Source organism: Berghia stephanieae, unplaced genomic scaffold (assembly GCF_034508935.2).
Source record: "Berghia stephanieae isolate SIO BIC M18660-M18661 unplaced genomic scaffold, UCSD_Bste_1.3 scaffold2974, whole genome shotgun sequence".
In the NCBI taxonomy this organism is placed as follows: domain Eukaryota; kingdom Metazoa; phylum Mollusca; class Gastropoda; order Nudibranchia; family Aeolidiidae; genus Berghia; species Berghia stephanieae.
In genome coordinates this window covers 1-8,668 of record NW_027624149.1, presented here as the reverse complement: position 1 = coordinate 8,668, position 8,668 = coordinate 1, and the positions used below count along the sequence as shown (strand labels likewise).

The 8,668-nt window shown below is 56.0% G+C and overlaps 1 non-coding gene and 1 pseudogene across 1 annotated transcript; both read right to left on the bottom strand.

The window, feature by feature from the left end:
- Nucleotides 1-921: 921 nt before the first annotated feature.
- Nucleotides 922-1,078, bottom strand: LOC144961551 (5.8S ribosomal RNA). The gene has a single exon (XR_013643194.1). It is a non-coding gene; the product is annotated as a 5.8S ribosomal RNA (ribosomal RNA).
- Nucleotides 1,079-1,286: 208 nt separating this feature from the next.
- LOC144961552 (small subunit ribosomal RNA) lies at nt 1,287-3,334 on the bottom strand (annotated as a pseudogene).
- Nucleotides 3,335-8,668: the final 5,334 nt, after the last annotated feature.

Sequence of the window (8,668 nt, the reverse complement as noted above, 5' to 3'; positions counted from 1 at the left end):
GCGCGGACGAGAGGCCCCTTTTGCCGGGGGGAAGGGGGAAAACAGCCGTGGTGGGGACCCCGCCCGCCCCCCGAATTTGGGAAAAGGCGTCCCCGTCTCCGGGGCGCCTCCGCGGGGGGCACGGGCGACCAGCCGCCACGGCGGGACACGTCGCTCGGCTCAGCCAGTTTACCCCTTGGCGGTTTCACGCGCTTTGCACCCTCTCTTCAGAGTTCTTTTCAACTTTCCCTCACAGTACTTGTTCGCTATCGGACTCGCGCAGGTACTTAGCCTTAGGTGGAGTTTACCACCCGCTTCGGGCTGCACTGCCAAGCAACCCGACTCCGGGGTCGAGGTCGGCGGAAGGGAGCGCCGCCGGCAAGGGCCTGGCACCCGCTCTGGGCAAGCCACGCTCGAGAAGACTCGCGCGGCGCTCCCGATCCCGCTCGACACCGACCCGAACGCTACAGCTCCCCGCGGGCACGGGCCCAGGGGGTTTCAGCGCTGGGCTCTTCCCGCTTCACTCGCCGTTACTGGGGGAGTCCCCGTTGGTTTCTTTTCCTCCGCTTACTGAAATGCTTTAGTTCGGCGGGTACCCTCGTCCGATATGAGGTCGGCAGATCGCCCCATCCGTCGGGTTCGCCGCGCGTCGTTATACTTACTTCCCCGCATACCCCCACGAAGCCCTCGCTCGCGTGTACATCGAGCAGGCCCGAGGATTGAGGAAGAAGCAGCCGATCGCGTGCGTGCTTCCCCGTCTTCGGTGCGCGTCTTATTCGTCGTCCCCCGCCCATACCCAGAGGCCGGGTGGGGACGACGTCTCCCGTGGTCAGACGGGAGCCCTCGATCTACGGCCGCCAGTCGGGCCGAGACCCGACCGGTACGGCACGTCGCGCCGCTCAGTCCCCCCCGAGAAGACCGGTTGCGGCGACGTCGTAGGGCCGACCCTCATACGGACGTGGCCGGTGACTTACGCCCACGGCCGCAATTTGCGTTCAAGACGTCGATGTTCAATGAGGCAGCTGCAGTTCACACAACTCAATACGGCTGGCCGCACTCTTCATCGACGCGCGAGCCGAGTGATCCACCGCCAAAGGTTGTATTTATTTTCTCTCGCTTAAGGGCCAAACGACGACAAAGGGTGGGGGGGGGGGCAAGCGTTGCGCGCGCGGTTACTCGCGGCGCAACGCCGCCGCCCCGTTTATCGGCCTGGACCGCTCCCCGGCCAGGGAGCTGCCCGGCCTCACCGGACAGTGTTTTAACCCTTCACCCGTCGGGCGGGCGGGCTGGGGGCAAAACGAAATCGGACGTGATCCTACCGAAGGTTCACCTACGGTAACCTTGTTACGACTTTTACCCTCTCGGGGCAGCGCAGTTCGGGCGACATCGCGACGACTGCGATTTCAGGAGCCGAAGCTCCGTCTCGCCGGCCACTCCGGGGCCCTGGCTGCGCCGTCCACCGAAGGTAGCGACGGGCGGTGTGTACAAAGGGCAGGGACGTAGTCGGCACGGGATGCTGACCCGTGACTACGTGGCATTCCGAGTTCACGGCCCAACTCGCAGGAAGACCGACCCCGGACATGAAGACTCCTACGCTCACGGTCTACACCGCGCCGGCTGGCGCCACCACTGTAGCACACGTGCAGCCCAGGACGTCTAAGGGCATCACAGACCTGTTATGGCTCCATCTCGTACGCACTGCTCGAGGTCAATCCCTGCAGGACGCGGCCTGCGCGACGGCGGTCCGGGGCACCGCCTCTCCCTGAGTGGGAAGACCGACGCCCGACCCGAGAGCCGAACGCCGACCCAACCCGTGAGACGGACCCCTCTTGACCGCCGTTTGTTATCCGCCAGGGCAGAGTCTCGCCCGTTATCGGAATGAACCAGACGGATCGCTCCACGGGCTAGCAACGGCCATGCACCACCACCCACCGAATCATGAAAGAGCCTCAGTCTGTCAATCCACGCGGTGTCCGGACCTGGTAAGCTTCCCCGTGTTGAGTCAAATTGAGCCGCAGGCTCCACTCCTGGTGGTGCCCTTCCGTCAATTCCTTTAAGTTTCAGCCTTGCGACCGTACTCCCCCCGGAGCCCAGGCACTCTGATTTCTCCGGGGCCTCGCGAGGCTTCCCCACAGGGGACGTCCCCGCGTAACCGGTCGGCATGGTTTACTGTCGGAACTACCGCGGTACCTGATCGCGTTCGTTCCTCCGACTTTCGTTCATGATCAACGAAGGCGCTCTTGGCCGGTGCCTTCGCTCTTGTTCGTCCCACCGCGATCGTCGGATTCCACCCCTCCCGCGGTAGTACGCCGCCCCCCGGCCGTCTCTATAGACCTCGCCCACCGCCCCCACGGAGACCGGTCCCGTGGTTACATTGCGGGGCGGTGGCGTCATCACATCGTTCCGAGCAAAGCTGTGCGAGCACGACCTGCTTTGAGCACTCCAATTGATTCAGGGAGAACACCGCCCGTACCTTAGTGTCGGCCCAGATACGCCACGTACCAAGCCGACACGGCTTAAGACGGAAAGAGACTAAACCGGCAGCGACGGGCAAGCGATGCCCGGCGAGATCCGTCGCGAGGGTCCGGTTGCGGCACCGGAAGGCACCGCTTGCTCCATCCCCAAAACCACGACGGTGCATAATCGCCGGGGCAACGTCACCCGCGGTTTGTCGCTGCCGTCACCTCAGAGATCCAACTACGAGCGTTTTAAACGCAGCAACTACAACATACGCCATCGGAGCTGGAATTACCGCGGCTGCTGGCACCAGGCTTGCCCTCCGATAGGTCATCAACGGCACGTGTTTGGTCTACGCTCAATCCGACCGCTAGGCTCGCATGCGAGCCCAGCCCCGACATTTATCTTCACTACCTCACCGTGCTGGGAGTGGGTAAGTTGCGCGCCTGCTGCCACCCTTAAGCGTGGTAGCCGTCTCGCAGGCTCCCTCTCCGGGATCGAACCCTGATCCTCCGTCACCCGTAGCCAACACGGGGGGCTCTTGCCCGGGCCGTCTAAATTTGATGGGACGGCGAGCAAACGGGCACGCCGCTAACAGCGGTCGTCACATACCCAGAGTTCGCCTCAGCCTGGCGGGCGGCGTTAACCACCCGCCGCCGGTCAAGATCCTAATAAATGCGCCCTCTCCCCGCGGAGGTAACCCCGTTAGGAGGAGGACTCGTGTGCACGTATTAGCTCTGGGATTCCTACAGGTGTCCGGACAAACATCGCCCACCCCGTGTATTATCGCCGATATACTGAGCAGTTCGCGGCTTCCCCTTCTGTGTAGGGTGAGCATAGGCGTGCATGGCTTAACCCTCAAGACAAGCATAAGACTACAGGCAGGATCAACCTGGTAGCGTATCCATTTCCAACCCGGCGGGACGGACCCGCTGGGACAGGAGGCTACGGGCGCCGACGACCGAAGCCCAGACGCCGAGAACTCCCAGCGCTCGACTCCTTCGCCGACGGCCCTTCTCGACTCTACCGCACAAACGTTCACCCCTTCGGCCTTCTCGCTGCTGGGTCGGACTGCTCCGACCGCCCGGACACGCTCGCGCTCACACGACTCTAGGTCCTCTACCGAGGAGCTAACCTGGGACCGACTCCGGACTCTCCGACCACCGCTCGTCCAGGCGCTGGTGACCGTGGGTGTACCAGAGGCCACCGCGCGCCTTTCGGCTCGCCTTGCTTCAATTTCAATTTTTCCGACCGACGACCGCCTTCCCTACTATACGTCCCAAACCCCTGGTAAGGTAGCCCTTTTCCTCTTGCGGACTACTAAAAAAAAAATTTTTTTGGTGCAAATTCAGATTCGACCCCAGGCACGTATGGCAAACCCGAGCCCGACCTCCGAACAGCCCGAATTCCCATCGCACTACTCTAGCGAAGTAGCGGGAACGCGTTTAACGCCGCGTAAACGGTCTTCCGAGCGAGTACAGGGCCCTAACGGGAAGGGCCCCGAAGTTCAAAACCGGTCGGCAATGGGGAGGTCCCAGGTGCGATCATAGGTGGTGGGTTTATTTCATTCAAATTCGCTCCGTAGAGGAAATGCGCTCGACCAAAGTTTTTTCCCTCGGCCCTCGGAGGGCTTACCGCGGGAGCGTCCCGGCGCTAGAGTCCTTCTCGGCCGTAGCGAGAGCTTCTTACCCCAGGGACGCCCGTGCGGTAAAGCCTCGAATCGACGAGGCGATAAAATCGTATGAATAAAGCTCCCAAACCGGGATTTGAACCCCGGCAGGGTTGGCCGGCCCGTGGGCCAACTCGATCGAGCCCGAGTCGTCGATCGCCCGACTCTAGCGAAGTAGCGGGAACGCGTTTAACACTCCGCCAAGCGAGTACAGGGCCCTAACGGGAAGGGCCCCGAAGTTCAAAACCGGTCGGCAATGGGGAGGTCCCAGGTGCGATCATAGGTGGTGGGTTTATTTCATTCAAATTCGCTCCGTAGAGGAAATGCGCTCGACCAAAGTTTTTTCCCTCGGCCCTCGGAGGGCTTACCGCGGGAGCGTCCCGGCGCTAGAGTCCTTCTCGGCCGTAGCGAGAGCTTCTTACCCCAGGGACGCCCGTGCGGTAAAGCCTCGAATCGACGAGGCGATAAAATCGTATGAATAAAGCTCCCAAACCGGGATTTGAACCCCGGCAGGGTTGGCCGGCCCGTGGGCCAACTCGATCGAGCCCGAGTCGTCGATCGCCCGACTCTAGCGAAGTAGCGGGAACGCGTTTAACACTCCGCCAAGCGAGTACAGGGCCCTAACGGGAAGGGCCCCGAAGTTCAAAACCGGTCGGCAATGGGGAGGTCCCAGGTGCGATCATAGGTGGTGGGTTTATTTCATTCAAATTCGCTCCGTAGAGGAAATGCGCTCGACCAAAGTTTTTTCCCTCGGCCCTCGGAGGGCTTACCGCGGGAGCGTCCCGGCGCTAGAGTCCTTCTCGGCCGTAGCGAGAGCTTCTTACCCCAGGGACGCCCGTGCGGTAAAGCCTCGAATCGACGAGGCGATAAAATCGTATGAATAAAGCTCCCAAACCGGGATTTGAACCCCGGCACGGTTGGCCGCCCGTGGGCCAACTCGATCGAGCCCGAGTCGTCGATCGCCCGACTCTAGCGAAGTAGCGGGAACGCGTTTAACACTCCGCCAAGCGAGTACAGGGCCCTAACGGGAAGGCCCCGAAGTTCAAAACCGGTCGGCAATGGGGAGGTCCCAGGTGCGATCATAGGTGGTGGGTTTATTTCATTCAAATTCGCTCCGTAGAGGAAATGCGCTCGACCAAGTTTTTTCCCTCGGCCCTCGGAGGGCTTACCGCGGGAGCGTCCGGCGCTAGAGTCCTTCTCGGCCGTAGCGAGAGCTTCTTACCCAGGGACGCCCGTGCGGTAAAGCCTCGAATCGACGAGGCGATAAAATCGTATGAATAAAGCTCCCAAACCGGGATTTGAACCCCGGCACGGTTGGCCGACCGTGGCCAACTCTGTAAAGTATGCGCGAACGAGGATCGAACCCAAGACCTATATATATATTATTTATTATTATTATTATTATTATTATTATTATTTATTTTATTATTATTATTATTATTTATTATTATTATTATTATTATTATTATTATTATTATTGTTATTATGTGGGGATGTGAGTAAAGAGGCTTTTTATCGAGTACTCAACTATGCGCCGAGCCAGGCAATCGTGCTCAAAGCGCTTTACAACGCGTCTACAGCCAACAGCAACACTTAGCGTGCAGAGCGGGACACGACAGGACGGAGAAAACACTACTCACGGCCAGGTATTCGTTTTACATCTGATTACGGGGAGAGAATGCGAGTAAAGAGGCTTTTTATCGAGTACTCAACTATGCGCCGAGCCAGGCAATCGTGCTCAAAGCGCTTTACAACGCGTCTACAGCCAACAGCAACACTTAGCGTGCAGAGCGGGACACGACAGGACGGAGAAAACACTACTCACGGCCAGGTATTCGTTTTACATCTGATTACGGGGAGAGAATGCGAGTAAAGAACCTTTCTATCGAGTACTCAACTATGCGCCGAGCCAGGCAATCGTGCTCAAAGCGCTTTACAACGCGTCTACAGCCAACAGCAACACTTAGCGTGCAGAGCGGGACACGACAGGACGGAGAAAAACACTACTCACGGCCAGGTATTCGTTTTAATCTGATTACGGGAGAGAATGCGAGTAAAGAACCTTTCTATCGAGTACTCAACTATGCGCCGAGCCAGGCAATCGTGCTCAAAGCGCTTTACAACGCGTCTACAGCCAACAGCAACACTTAGCGTGCAGAGCGGGACACGACAGGACGGAGAAAACACTACTCACGGCCAGGTATTCGTTTTACATCTGATTACGGGGAGAGAATGCGAGTAAAGAACCTTTCTATCGAGTACTCAACTATGCGCCGAGCCAGGCAATCGTGCTCAAAGCGCTTTACAACGCGTCTACAGCCAACAGCAACACTTAGCGTGCAGAGCGGGACACGACAGGACGGAGAAAACACTACTCACGGCCAGGTATTCGTTTTACATCTGATTACGGGGAGAGAATGCGAGTAAAGAACCTTTCTATCGAGTACTCAACTATGCGCCGAGCCAGGCAATCGTGCTCAAAGCGCTTTACAACGCGTCTACAGCCAACAGCAACACTCTAACGTGCAGAGCGGGACACGACAGGACGGAGAAAACACTACTCACGGCCAGGTATTCGTTTTACATCTGATTACGGGGAGAGAATGCGAGTAAAGAACCTTTCTATCGAGTACTCAACTATGCGCCGAGCCAGGCAATCGTGCTCAAAGCGCTTTACAACGCGTCTACAGCCAACAGCAACACTCTAACGTGCAGAGCGGGACACGACAGGACGGAGAAAACACTACTCACGGCCAGGTATTCGTTTTACATCTGATTACGGGGAGAGAATGCGAGTAAAGAACCTTTCTATCGAGTACTCAACTATGCGCCGAGCCAGGCAATCGTGCTCAAAGCGCTTTACAACGCGTCTACAGCCAACAGCAACACTCTAACGTGCAGAGCGGGACACGACAGGACGGGAGAAAACACTACTCACGGCCAGGTATTCGTTTTACATCTGATTACGGGGAGAGAATGCGAGTAAAGAACCTTTCTATCGAGTACTCAACTATGCGCCGAGCCAGGCAATCGTGCTCAAAGCGCTTTACAACGCGTCTACAGCCAACAGCAACACTTAGCGTGCAGAGCGGGACACGACAGGACGGAGAAAACACTACTCACGGCCAGGTATTCGTTTTACATCTGATTACGGGGAGAGAATGCGAGTAAAGAACCTTTCTATCGAGTACTCAACTATGCGCCGAGCCAGGCAATCGTGCTCAAAGCGCTTTACAACGCGTCTACAGCCAACAGCAACACTTAGCGTGCAGAGCGGGACACGACAGGACGGAGAAAACACTACTCACGGCCAGGTATTCGTTTTACATCTGATTACGGGAGAGAATGCGAGTAAAGAACCTTTCTATCGAGTACTCAACTATGCGCCGAGCCAGGCAATCGTGCTCAAAGCGCTTTACAACGCGTCTACAGCCAACAGCAACACTCTACGTGCAGAGCGGGACACGACAGGACGGAGAAAACACTACTCACGGCCAGGTATTCGTTTTACATCTGATTACGGGGAGAGAATGCGAGTAAAGAACCTTTCTATCGAGTACTCAACTATGCGCCGAGCCAGGCAATCGTGCTCAAAGCGCTTTACAACGCGTCTACAGCCAACAGCAACACTCTAACGTGCAGAGCGGGACACGACAGGACGGAGAAAACACTACTCACGGCCAGGTATTCGTTTTACATCTGATTACGGGGAGAGAATGCGAGTAAAGAACCTTTCTATCGAGTACTCAACTATGCGCCGAGCCAGGCAATCGTGCTCAAAGCGCTTTACAACGCGTCTACAGCCAACAGCAACACTCTAACGTGCAGAGCGGGACACGACAGAACAGAACGGAGAAAACACTACTTACTAGTTTTCCTTCTGAGTACGGTGAAAGCTGAGCACAAAGTTGAGAGTACCGTAGCGACCGAATTTTAAAAGATGCAGTTGGCGAATTCCGCTTCGCAGAAGCCTATTAAGGGAAGAAAAGAAAACAAAAACAAAAATCCCCCCAAATATTAAAAAAATAAATTAATTAATTAAAAAAAGTACAGTTGGCGAATTCTGCTTCGCAAAAGGCGAGTAAGGAATCGAAAAAAAAAAAAAAAAAAAAAAGAGAGAGAGAGAGAGAGAGGAGAGAGAGAGAGAGAGAGAGAGAGAGAGAGAGAGAGAGAGAGAGAGAGAGAGAGAGAGAAAATGCGCGCAATGTCAACAGTAGCGCAGCGCACGAATGCTACAAAATGCAGTTGGCGAATTGCGCTTCGCAGAGGTCAATGTCAATGAGGTGACCCAAATTTAAAAAAAAAAAAATAAATTTAATGCGCAAAACGAAAACTAGCGCAGCGACCAGATTTGTTTAAAATATAGTTGGCGAATTCCGCTTCGCAGAAGCCTATTAAGGGACGCGAAAAAAAAAAAAGAAAAATTATGAAAAAAAAAAAAAAGGAAATAAAAAAAAAAAAAAATACAGTTGGCGAATCCCGCTTCGCAGAAGCCTATTAAGGGACAAAAATAAAATGCAGTTGGCGAATTCCGCTTCGCAGAAGCCTGTTAAAGGACAAAAT